This window comes from Bactrocera neohumeralis, chromosome 3 (genome assembly GCF_024586455.1).
Source record: "Bactrocera neohumeralis isolate Rockhampton chromosome 3, APGP_CSIRO_Bneo_wtdbg2-racon-allhic-juicebox.fasta_v2, whole genome shotgun sequence".
Classification (NCBI taxonomy): Eukaryota; Metazoa; Arthropoda; class Insecta; order Diptera; family Tephritidae; genus Bactrocera; species Bactrocera neohumeralis.
In genome coordinates this window covers 67,257,609-67,271,434 of record NC_065920.1, presented here as the reverse complement: position 1 = coordinate 67,271,434, position 13,826 = coordinate 67,257,609, and the positions used below count along the sequence as shown (strand labels likewise).

General features: G+C 36.2%; 1 protein-coding gene across 1 annotated transcript in view; it reads left to right on the top strand.

Annotated features, from left to right (window-relative positions):
• Positions 1 to 214: 214 nt before the first annotated feature.
• Positions 215 to 13,826, top strand: part of LOC126752934 (ADAMTS-like protein 3) — a 376,477-nt gene continuing 362,865 nt past the window's right edge. The window contains exons 1-2 of the transcript XR_007666058.1: positions 215 to 319; positions 1,178 to 1,601. The gene's annotated coding sequence lies outside the window, so the exon portion shown is untranslated. The remainder of the gene's footprint in view (positions 320 to 1,177; positions 1,602 to 13,826) is intronic.

Genomic DNA, 13,826 nt, shown 5'->3' with positions numbered 1-13,826 from the left:
AACGATACTTCTTTCTGCAACATTTATTCCTTTCCAATTGCAACATACTCAAACAACACATCGGGGTCAGCGATTTATAAATCCGTCTTGCTTCGTGCACGTGTGGTAAGTTTGCTATCGTTTGCACTCAATTGTGTTTGTGGAGTATTTGGCTTTGCTTAGCATTAGCATTTGAGCCGAAACCATGGTTAGTTTCGTATTGACTGCGGTTAAATATAGTTTATTGTTGGTAAAAAAGTGGGATTATTCGCGTTTGTGTGTGTTGATTATAATATTATAACTAATATTGGAGAGTAGTTCATAAGTATTTGAAATATCGGTGTGTAGATGAATACATAAATACATTATATAAAATATTAAAAATTTAAAATAGTGTCGATGAACTTCAGGCAGCTAGAAAAAAAAGCAAGCATGGCTGCCGATAAGTGTATGGCCAATCCTGAATTAAGTGCTTCATGTACGAAAATTCAAATTGTAAGAAAATTAAAAAATAAATAAAATTGCAGACCCACATACACACCTCCGAACAATTACTACACTGTCACATTCATGGCATTATTCCCACTCACACGCCGTTACTCACTCAAACACACACACACACATACACAAACAACTAAACGCGTGCTTGCGTCAGACACTTCCGCCTACTTCTCAGGCTCTCGTTGAGTGTCACTTGGCGTCTCAAGCCGTTACGTCTGGCCACGCTGGGCACTGTGTCGGGTCGTGCTGCGTCTAGTCATTCGGCGCTTGTGTGTCCTTGCACGGCGCGACGCTTGACGACGATTGTCTGCATTCTACGTGCCACCTGAAACTCACGTAAACCAATCACTCCATAACTGCAATACCGAGGGATAGTCTGTTTCGGTTTTGTTTTGCTCGTTCTTTTTGCTGCGGTTGAAGATTTCATAAACACACGCAGCCACGTGGCGTGCCATTACAGGTTTGTCGGTAATTCGCAAAGCCGTTGCAAGGCTAAACAATAAACAGCAACAATAAAGACAACAAAAGTAGCGTCGCCGCCACAAAGTCTAAAGTTACGAGGCGGGAGTGGGTGTTGTTGCAAATGCAGTGAAAGTGTATTTTTTCCGCTTGAAAAAATGCGTAAATGTGCTCCTAATATGCAAAAACTCGCCACATTACTCTGCCATTAGATAATTTCGCCATCTTTTTTATCTAGTGTTCGCCATAAAAGTTCGTCCCGAAAAGTGCAATGAAACGTGAGGCATAAAATAAATCACGAAAAGAAGTGGAAATCCTGCAAAGGATTTCACATTCAGTATTACTTCGACTTCTTCTAAAACAAAGACGTAAAAGAAAAGTTCCATGCAGTTAGTCTTCTCCAGCAATAAAACTGAAAGTGTGTGCAAAGTTGAAAGCATAAAAATTAAAAGTTAGTTCTAAGGCAAAAAAATAAAATAGTGGTACCCGGAAAAATCACAGGTGGCTACGAAAAGCATTGTGGGGAAAGTAAAAGTAACGGAAAAACACGCGTTACTATTTTCTCGCTATGCAAGTGTCATAAAGTAGTGCATGGATTACTCAGCATTGTTGCCCATTTGCACAAAATCTTGGATGTATAAACTTCTTCTACTCTTGGAAATGTAAGTTTAAAAGTAAGGGAAAAGCTTAGTATAGTCATATTTATATAAATTCTGAATTCTTCCGATAGATAACTAACAAACTTTTGGCTTTTCATCAGTAGCATACTTAAAACTCTTAAGCTGAATATAATTTAAGCAAGTTTGTTTCAAAAACTTTAGAAAATAGTAAGTCTTCATAAGAACAAAAATCGAAAGCTTTCTGGGGAAAGCATAGATAAATAGTTTTCCTGTATAAAATGTGTTGAAATTACTACCTCATTTTAAGAATCTGTTAAGAATCCTACCGAATATACAGCATTCAGGGATGATCGTGAAATCTTCGAAACTTGCCTCATTCGAGTAGTTCATTCACTGCTGTTGATGACGATAATAACGCAAAAGTAAAGAAAACGACGATTTGGCATCAGAGACATAGCTAAGGATATCAACATTTCTTATATAGGGTGATTCATTTTGAGGCTCCCTAATTAAAAAAAAAAAAAACAAAGAAACTTTAAATTAAATATGGAATATTTATTATTACACGAAAAGACATTTCTTTCTTATGTCGCTAATATACATATATTTCCTAAAATTCTTTAATCCGATCAAGAACATACTTTCGAGTTATAAATTATACCAGTTTTCTTTACTGTTGCTCTCATTTGTGCAATTTTTGGAAAAAGAGCAGAACGTAAACACATATAGTGAAAAACCTACACATCCTGGAAATTTTAGATGTTAGAGCTTATCCTAAATATTTTCAAAAAGTCAACAAATTTTACTGAATTCTTAGCCGAGTTTGTTGGCCTATTAGCAACTTTACTAACCGTTTTTACTTCTGCTTCCTTCTGTAACTCACCTTACTTTTTCCTTAGCTTACTTTCACACAAAACTTAACACTGTTCTTGGTTAACATAACTTTTATGATCTCTTTATCTGGCAGAGCGTTGTAATAACATAAACATATATAAACTCGTAAGAAAACGTCTTGCACAATCTGTTAAATGAGCCAAGTCGTTCCAAACGTCAGTCCGGATTCTGCAATCGACACCGAATGCGCATTCCCGGTCTACGTGTATACTCTCAACTACGGCTGCTGCATTTTCTTCACTGCGTGTTGGACGTGGTGTATTTGGTCGAATATTACGGCACTCGAAGTGCAGTCCGTTCGCGCAGGTGTCGCACTGGAATCAGCTATCTACAAATTTGCTGAGTAACAATTCGGAGAATTGTTCACAAGTGTACAAAAGCGTTTTGCCAAAAGTGAACGCAAAAAAAGTGATCAGCGATGGAATTCAAACGTAATAGTGTGATTGATTTATATTTAGCTGGAAAATCACAGCCAGCAATTGTTCGTGAGCTCAAACACCTTAATGTGAATAAAGTTTTTGTTTATCGCACCATCACTCGTTAGAATGATACTGGTAGCATCGCAAAACGCCACAGCATCCGACTGCAATATTGAGAAAAATGAGCTCAAGGTCGAAATCCATGTCCAATCAAAGGCCCATGATATCCACCGAAGCAGCATACAAGTAAGGTTGGGAGAGCAAAGGCCCATGATGCTCGCGTTGAAGCAGAAAGCGGTCAAATTCCGAACATTGTGTTTTCTGACGAAAAAATGTTTCCAATTGAGCAATTCGTAAACTCTCAAAACGATAGGGTTTACTTGACCGACCGTTCATAGGATAATCAAAGTCATCGATTGGCCACCAAGAGGCAGCACTCGCCACAAATAATGGTTTGGGCCGCTGTCACCGCAGATAGGCGCTCTCCAATTTTTTTCATCGAGCCTGGCGTCAAAGTAAATACGACATATTATCGGAAAAGTGTTCTGGAGGCTGCTTTGAAGCCGTGGGCAAACAAACATTTCGGTCGCAAACCATGGACGTTTCAACAAGACTCAGCACCGTCTCACAAAGCGCGAGTGAACCAAGAATGGCTGAAAAACAACGTTCCGAACTTCATTATGACCACACAATGGCTCTCGAATTCACCAGATGCGAATCCAATGGATTATTCTCTCTGAGCCATTTTGGTGAGCAAGGTCCGAGGTAAAAAATGCACCAGTCTCGAGATGCTGAAGAAAGCCATTGTCCGTCAGTGGGCCACAATACCGGCAAGTCACATTCGGGCAGCTTGCTATTCGTTTTTTGACCGTCTCAAGGCCATAGTTAAGGCAAAAGGTGGTCATATCGAGCAAAAGTGAATTGGTCCTGAATTTATGATCACACATTTTGTCCTTTAAAATAAATAAAAATAATTTTCTAAACCGAATGTGTGTCTTTAATTGGTTACACTTTGAGTGCCGGACCATGTAGCCAACAGTGAATGCCGGGTCTTAAGATGGGTGATAATGTTGCGAATAGTACTCTGTTAAGTTGATCAAATCGCGCGAAACACACTCTTTACAGAACGTTGTTTGTAAGTCTCTCAATTATGAAATGCTAAACAAAACTGAACAAAAACTGATACGAGTCACCCGTGATTGAACAAAAGTAACTTATTTGGATCATCCGTTACAATTTCAATGCCAAAATACCAGTGCAACACGAAGTTGAAAAAGTCTATGTTTTGGAAGAATTGTATGTAAGTTTCATTGCAGACATTATAACACAAAAATACTTATTTCTATTAAAATGCAAAAATTAATGGAGTTGTGGTGCAATGCGACATCCGATGTTGTTGCTTAGTTGCAACTAGTTGGTAACTTCTGTTATCGCAAAGCGGACACTATTCTGGCATAACGAAAATAGATTTTTAGCATTTTCGCTGCTGAAACGATCGTAAGTTCCTTGTTGCATACGCAGGCTTTCAAAATTTTAAGTATATTAAAAAATCGATTTTTTTTTGCTTAAATCTCTTTAAAAATTATCTAAGAATATGTCCCCAAAGTTATAGATGGGAATTCGAAATATTTTCGAAGCTAGAAGGGAAATAGTGACCGAGCGTCTAGCAGATATATTAGCGCTTGGGCAGAAAGCGAAAACTTTGACGCGCGATTTCTCGGTTTTTCATTTTTACGATTTTCTTAATTGGCGGGCAGGATAGAAAAAGCACTAAACGTCGTTTGGAATTGGGGCAAAGTTTATTATCTTTAGAATTAAATTATCTTCTATTTAAACTAAAAAAAACCTAAGAAAAGTCAAGTTTGAACATATTTTTAAACCCCATAAAGTAAATTTTTTTTGGTCAATCACCACTTTTCTTTAATTTTTAAAAAATTTGTAAAATTTTACACTTTTTTTTTTTGATTATTTTAGTTTAACTAGAGGCAAAATTATTAAAAAATATGAGTCTCTTTGGATTTTTTGATTCCGGTAGAAATTTCGTTTTAATCAATTATTTCCTTCCCTGCCAAAAAACTCCTCAAAAAAAATCTATTTTTTGAAGTCTCTAAAGCAGGTTTTAAGCAATACACCGCCTCGATTCCAACGATTTGCCTTTCGCGATTTGCAAAAATTTAGTGCAATTCTGGTTGGAAACGATAAATATTTGGATGAAAAGAAAATAGGGTGGTAGGTAGGAGGGAGTGCAGACCAAGTATAAAGACTGCCCTCTGGTACCGGTTTTTCCTCAGTTGATTCTGAGATTTTTTTTCATTTCTTTTTCTGGTTGTCTCCTCTAGTTTCCAGTGCACTTTGGTTGGTACTCATAGTAGCTTTGGAGGTGGAGGCTTTCAAATCAGTCGGTTTTCGCTGCTGTCACTACCGGTGTACGTTGGCTGGTACGTCCGGTAGTACTATTTATCGTCTCGTCGTCGAGTAGATCGTCTTTGTCGGATTCCGTTATTGGAAATCGATATGTCGTAGCAGTTCCCGAAGTCGAAGCAGTTGTCGTCAAGTTTGTAGTTGTATTTTTTGCTTCGTCCATGTTTGGTCCCACGAGTTGGCCGGAAAGGGCGTAAAACCGAGAGTTTATTCGTCCAGATCACCATTGCGGGAATTATGAAGTGTCCTTCTTGGTTCGTAAGAGTAAAGTTCGTTCCCATTTGGGATGTGCGCCTAACTATTACTTAGGCTCCTTCGCCACGTCAAGGCGACCAACTTAAAGTATATTAATATATTTGTAGGAAATTATTTTGTGTAAATTTTAGCTTTTAAAACCAATCCCACTTCTTCAGCTGAACTTCTTCAGTAAAAAAAAGCAGAGTTGTCATATCTAGATAATTTTTCACATCTTTATTTTATTTGTCAAAATTTCGTCTAATAATACTTTTGTAGCCATGTCAACTCTACTACACTTCCTTTTAGCAAAATCAATGCAGCGTGTCAAAAACTGGCGAATGCATGCAAAGATTTATTTCAAGCTCAAGCATAAAGTTGCTGCAAACACCATTACACCCATGGATACATTATTTTTTCAACATGCACATGATTTTAGATTGCATGATTGTATGGAGAATATGTCTGGCTCCTTACAAGGTTTTCGTGAGAAATCAAAGTGTGTCACAGCTGCTAACTTTTACTTGTTTTAATTTCCTCATTTTTATCGTTTTGCCACATCTTGTTGCTGCCAAAGGAGCTGCCACTAAGTCGTTGAGCCAGTGTACGTAATTTTATTCAATTATTGTCTGTTGCTTTCTTGTATTCATCGTTGCACTTTTTATTGCCATTTTATAACCGGTTTTCTTCGTTTAAGTATGTATGTGAGTTTTATGTACTTATTTTCAACCACTGAAGTGCCTATATTATATCGATGCAAATTTATGCGTATGGGCTGCTAATCCGCAAAGCAAAGTGCTGGAAAACTTTACACACTTTTTGCGTATTTTGTAGTTGTTGTTACTTTTGATTTTTTTTTTTTTTTTCAAAATTTTATTTTATTTATTGAATCTGCTTTTTCTTAAAGCCTAACAATAAGTTATAAAATCTTAAATCTAATTAAAAACTAGACAGGCTCAAGCAAGTGATTGAGCTGTTTTGGTGATACGTTGCTCCTTAGTACGCTGGCATATCTCCTTTTAAGTAGTGTTTGATCGCAGGAATGTCCAAAGCATTAGCCAGAGGGTTTGGGTGATCTCGGAGTTTAGATATATATTTAATTCTGCTGTCTTCTACTTCTTTCTTTATCATAGGGATACCAAGGTCTTTATGGATATTTTCGTTACGCATGTACCATGGTGAACACGTGATTGTTCTAAGCATTTTTGATTGAAACCTTTGTAATATATCAATATTGGTTGCACAGGTTGTACCCTACAGTTGAATGCCATACATCCAAATCGGCTTTATGACCGCATTATACAAAAGCACTTTTTTGTCTAGGCTAAGTTTTGAGTTTTTATTTAAAAGCCAATTTAAATTTGCAGCTCTAATCTTCATACATGTTATTTTACTAGAGATGTGTTTTCTCCACGTGAGCCTTCTATCTAGGTGAATAACAAGATATGTTACTTCGTTCGCTTGGGGTACTAATATATTGTTTATTTTTAGTGCCGGGCACATTTTTGGTCTTAGCGAAAATGTAATATGCTTACACTTCTGTTCATTCACGTTTATACGCCAAGCCACTCTTCGAATAAATTCGTGCTAATATTCGTGATGCTGCAAATGTGGCATTTGTTACGGCTCTATAGCTGTGTCATCCGCAAAAGTTGAAGCTTAAACATTATTAGCTGTTGGAAGATCTGCTGTATATATGATGTATAGTATTGGGCCTCTGCCCTGGGGTACACCAGCTCTTATCTGTCGTTCATCAGATATGAAATCTCCCACTCTTACCACAAATCGTCTATTTTTTAAATCAGACTCCAATGTTTTCTACAGTTCTAAAGGTAGAATTTTTTTAATCTTGTATAAAAGACCTTCGTGCCACACCTTATGCCTGAGCTACATCTAAAAATATTGCTGAACAGTACTCCTGGGCTCAAAGCTTTCTCTTATCTCGTTAGTAATTCTATTTTTGCTCTATTTGCCATGTTTGCACGAAAACCGAATTGATGCATGGGTATTGTATTATTTTCATGGAGGAAAGGAGTTATCTTTGATAGTAATACTTTTTCAAATACTTTTGAAAGACAGGGTAGAAGACTGATTGGTCTGTATGAAGACGGCTGTTTTAAGTCTTTCCCAGGTTTATCTATCAAGACAATCTGCGACTTTTTCCATGAAATTGGATAGTATCCGAAACTAAGAATTGCATTGAAGAGCAAAAAGAGCACCTCTACAGCAATAATTGGTAACTCAATTAGCATTTTTGGGGAAATATTATCATATCCCGGCGCCTTTTTTGGATTAAGTTCTTTGATGATACAAATAATTTCAGAAGGTGAGGTCTTAAGAGACACGATCGACTCTTAAGCTGTGTTGGGTAAGATTGACAGCTTAAAGTTATTCTTTGGCAAATTGGGTTGAAATACCTTTTCTAGGTGATTTGCAAAACTTTTGATGGCTAATTTAATTTACGACACGTTATCACATTATTGTGTTTTCCCCTTTTTCTTCTCTTATTTCTATCCCTCTTCAAATCACATACACTTCAGGTTACTTGCCGTTTTACGCTAACATAGAGATACATGCACGTATATAGCATGTACCTAGGTGCATAAGTATATAATGGTTGACTTCGCAGCCTACGCTAAAGATCTTTCCAGTCCGCGAAACACTTTTCATGAGCATATGGAGTCAAATCTGATAAATACAGTGGTTGATCGATATAAAAGTATAGTATTCAATGTGTTTTTGGCTTTATATTCGGTCACAACCGTGGCTCGAAGCGATTGTGCATTATCACGTTTTCGACTGAAGTAACTCACGTAAACGCCTAAATACGGCCAAGTAGAACTTCCTATTGACCATCTGTCTCTCCGAAACAAATTCATTGTGCACCAAACCACGAATATCGTGCTTGAAAAATCGTCAGACAAGTGTTGGTAAGATGGTAAGAGAGACATCTCTCGCCAGTCCTTTCTAACGATTTTAGTAGATATTTTAGGTATGAAAAGCGTTCTTGCACGATTCGTCCCAATAAAGCTAAATTTTTTTCAAAAAGATTACCGTAAACAAATCATTTTTGCCATGCTTGATCGTGCGAATTCCGATCCCAGATTCATGGAGAGCATTATAATTTCCGCTGAGACATGGGTTTATAAGTTTGACAATCATCAGTATAGAGGGAAAAAATGAGCTGAAACCAAAAAAACAAAAAAACACGTCAAAACCGCTAAAAAGCAAGGTGATGCAGGAGGACAGACGGTTATTAAGGAGTTATTATTATCCGTCGAAAACGGTCGGAATTGTGAAAGAAAAATTTATAGATTTTTCACGATGATAATGCACTTTCACATCGAGCCACGTTTGTGACCGAATACAAAGTTAAAAATGCAATTAATACCACTAATCAACCACCGTATTCACCGGATTTGCCTCGGTGTGAAACTGAAATTGCTTCACTGTGGAACTCGTTTTCAGTCGATCGAAAAGATAAAAAAAATTAAAATAATTAAATATTTTGCGTTTCATTTGTTATTTGGTTATTATTTTGTCATAAATTCTTACACTTCCTTTTATTCGCTTTTCTTCGAGGCTTTCCGCACATTTACACATACGAACCAAGCATACATACATACGTTACCAGCGCATGCATTCACATAAAGTTGCAACTTTGAATTGTCTCGCTGACAGTGCGTATGAGTGACATTAAGTGTTCGCAGACGACTACCATATATGAGTGGCGTGTTCTAGCCTATAGCACAACTATCCACAATTACACAACTTAAAAGACATATGCATATATCTGTTTGCATATATAGATGATATAAATATTATATATATACTATAATATGTGGGCATATAAGAGCTTGTATGAGTGTTTGTTTGTTTGTATTCCATTATAGATCGTTCAAGCTTGTCACGCATTTCTCGCTCTGCTCCTTATGGTCATTAGAAACTTTTGTGTCTTTTTGATATATACGCATATTGCCGCAAGCTGGTGTTACGAGTAACACCTTCTCCTCTTCTATCCTACCTTCAGCTGTTGTAATTGAAACGCATAAATCGCAATGAGCCCATAGATCACCGCAGGCGCACAGTGTAACGTAACGGTACGGTTAGTCGAACAGCAAATTTAAGTCATTCAGGCCTTTAATGTACAAAGTACAAATGTGTGACTATTGTTGTTTATTTCTTCAAGGCATTTGCTTTTATAGGAAGTTCTTATTTTATTTCATTATTTTTATTTCTTGGCAATTTGGCTGTTTTCATTACAGTACATTTGATACGTGATAATTCTTCGACACTGCTAAAGTGCTAATTAGACCACTTGTATGGCAAACTTTCACATTTGACAAGATATATTCACGAAATTTGGTATAAATTATTTTCTAAGGCAATAATGTAATCTCCGAAGAAATTGTTCAGATCGGTTAACTATAGCATATAGCTGCCATACAAACCGAACGATCGGAATCAAGGGCTTGCAAAGCACCTGTGAAGGGTATTTAGCTTCGGTGCAACCGAAGTTAACGTTTTTTCTTGTTTTTACTCAATTCAACCAGAAATTATTTTTTGGTTTCTTTATACATGCATTACAAAAATAATTAAAAATTAAAATAATTATAATTATAAGAATTTTTTAAGAGTTGAAGAAACTGAACTTTACCTCTTGAAACTGCAACGCTGACCGACGACCAAGTCAGAAAAGGTCGTTCAGTAAGTAAAGTTTACCTTCCTACACAAATATCCGCCATCGTTGCTCTCCTTCATTGCGCACTCTTACAGAAGTACTCATTTTTAATGAGGCACACAGCCCCAGACCTAGACACAGTTTGTGAAATTTCCAAGATTTTCAATTTGCAATTTCTACGATTGTTGCTGTTACTTTTGCATATTTCTGCTTGCAGTTTTAACGAATGTTGTGATAGGAGAACTTGCTCTTGTTGATTTTTTTGCTGATGTTACTTACCTTTTTCTTCTTCGTTTTTTCTCGTTTTTTCCTTTGGTAACTGCAACTTGCAGTCGGGCACGGTAGCCAACAGAATGAATTTGGATTAAAAAAAAGTCATATGTATGTATATAATATGCATTCATAGTGGTGCGTTGTTTTAGTAAGTATAGTTTACACAACCGGTTATTGTTATGACGCTATGTGGAAAAAACAAATTTAATAACAAGAAATAACGTTAACTTTGACTGAACAGAAGCTACAAAAGATTCCTTATAATAAATATATTCCAATCCTTCAGTCTGTGTGACAGCTATATGCCATGGTGATCTGATATGAACAAATTCTTAGGAGATAATAATCCTTGCAAATTTTTGTGAATTTTTTCAAATATTTTTCAACACAAAGACTTGAGTTGGATCACGAAGTTTGTATGGCAGCTATAGCTATAACGGACCGATATCGGCGATTCCAGCAAATGAGCAGCTTCTTACGGAAAAAAGGACGGTGCAAAATTTTAGATAGATATCTAACTGAGGGGCTAGTTTGTGTATATACAGACAGACAGACGAACATGGTTTAAACAACTCAGCTCGCCTTGCTTGAAGAAGAGCAGCACTGGAAAGTTTCGCCAGAAGTACGCAACTTCAGTTCTCCTAGGTGCCAGGCCATAAAGGCATTGAGGCAATGAAAATGTAGTCGAGATTGCCAATAATGGTGTACGGGTAACATCCGAAAATATGATCAATATTGGGAAACCCACGAATTGTCTAAAACAAAACCAAAACCCGTTGGCACGAGCTACCTGGATGCAAAATTGCAAAAGTCTTATGCAAAACGGTAGATCGCAAGTACTCAATATTCCTATTGGCACTTGATAGGAGAGACTGTAGGAACATGATGGCAATACTAACTGCTCACTGTCTAGTGGCGACAAACGCCCGTGGAATGGGGTGACAGATCAAGAAAACTGCAGGAAGTGTCTAGAGCAGTGCAACAGGGAGAGAATGGAGCATCTCTACTGCACTTGTCCCGTATTGACAAGACTACGCTGCATGCATTTATGGTCCCTACGGTATGATAATCCTAAAGGATGACTACTCCTCTTGAATCTAGCAACTGAACTTTAAAAGTCCAATATAAAGTATATATTCTACCATTCTGATTTATTGTATAACGTAAATATATGTATGTAATTATATAATATAAGTATACACTTATATAAATTGTGCCATAATAAATACATTTTAATTCTATGTATTTTCTGTAAGCTCAATATTTAGTAATTATTTATAATTTCTAAGTGATGATTCTACGACCATGCAGATAAAAATAATATAATAATATAACCAAAATACATTTCTGGGTCATCCTATTGGTAAGTTCACACTAAAAATACTGCCTATAAACTTTATAACTGGAAAAAATATACACCTTCGCAGAAAAAGATTCTAAGGATGAGATATATTGAATCCCATCCCAAAAGTGAAAAGTTATACATTATTTCCAGTGAATTTAGATTTATTGAATTTAATTTTAATAAAATGAGCAAACACCATATTGAATTTATGCTGTAATCTATAGTCTACAGTTACACATTTCTCAAATCAAATACAAAATTATATAGTTCCCCCGAAATTCTACTCTAGAACCGCTCCTGCGTCCACAAAGTGAAAATACTATGCCCAATGTCCTCACAAACATCTAACCACAACAGTTGTTTTGTTCGGTTAAAAAAAGGCTTATCCGTCCCGTTATTCCTTATTGCATAAAACCTTTAATTACATATGGATGGAGAGTGCCCGGATTAGTAAGTCTGCCAGTTTTGTGTGGAAACGCCTTGTCAGCAGCGAATGTTTACAACTCCATTACCATGCAATTTTGCAGCTACAACCAAAAATAAACTGCTTTTCTGTAATATTATTTCCACGATGAAAGTCAGGGGAGGGCCCATGCGGGAACGAATGTGGGTGAGAACTGACGGAATTGTGTATATATGAATGTGCAATAAAAGGCCAGCTTACGGCAATTTACTTCTGCTAGCATACGAACCAAATCCATTAGTTATATTATCAATTTGCTATGAGAGCAAAGTAAATTTGTTTGCAATTCCGAGTTAAATGTGCAACAATAATAACAATAACTACAGTTAGCTTTCAAAAGTACAAGTAGATTTCAATGTCTGTGTTTGCCCATTTTATGGTAAATTACGGGCATTAGCATTTAGCTGTGCAGGTTGGTGAACTTGTAGAGTATTCAATGGAGCTCGCAATGCTTCATAGCACATACTGCCATACAAATACCAAACAGTTTCAAGCTTATTGCAAATTTTGGAAATTTGACTGTTATTTTGAAAGGTTTTCTATTGAGTGAGTGGGCGATCTTCGACCAACCAAAACGGTACATAAATTGAAATAAAATTAAATAATACTGCATGAATTTTTTCAGTCACCTTTTGAATTTGGATGACTTCCGTCAATCTATTAAGAAAACCCAGATATAATTTATGAACCATTTAGAATTTACACTTTTTAAGTAAGTTTCAAAAGTCAGGGATTAACATATTTTAAACAAAATTTTAGAAATTATCTTCTTTCTTTCCCTTTTGATGCCTGAGAGCAGGCTTTGTCGTGGTCGTTGATACTAAGGCAATTGGTAATTGGTTCTCTTATTCTTTACGATAATTTAATATCCTTCAAAATTGATTAAGTGCAACCCATAATCACGATTTACTGATTCTCCGCTATTCCAATGACAGTCGGGTCTAAGTAACCGGTACGTACCCGGATTATTAACCGGCCAAAAACTGTCAACTCAGCAAAATACTTCGAAATTACCTCAGAAATGTTTTCTACCACTACAACAATGATAACCATAATTCCCTATTTTACAATACTATAATCATATCAGTTCATTTCTGGTTGAATGTTGTGCATGAAGTCGGGAAAGTTATAAAGCACATTCAGTAAAATAGAGCTGTTCTTCACACAGTTGCTACTTTAGTTCACATCGAAAACTTCACGATAATTTTAACCCAATTATAAGATATACTTGTATATATGTATATATATAACATACTAATGTATGTACTTGGGCGTTCATTTTTTCTGAGTTTGCATTAAGGCGTTAAATACATATTTCAGTAACTATTTATTTAGAAAAATCAATTGATTTGTTGCATTTTTCTTGAAATTTTCGTACCTAATAATTCGTAAAAAGTATTAAAAAAAAGGTTATGTTGTGTTCCAAATGTTGACTTTAAGTGTAGGATGTGCTTTTTCAATGGCAACATTTTGTATTTTGACCTTTTTCTTTCGACTTCTTATTGCCTCTATGTGTTACTTTGCTCTTAAACAATTT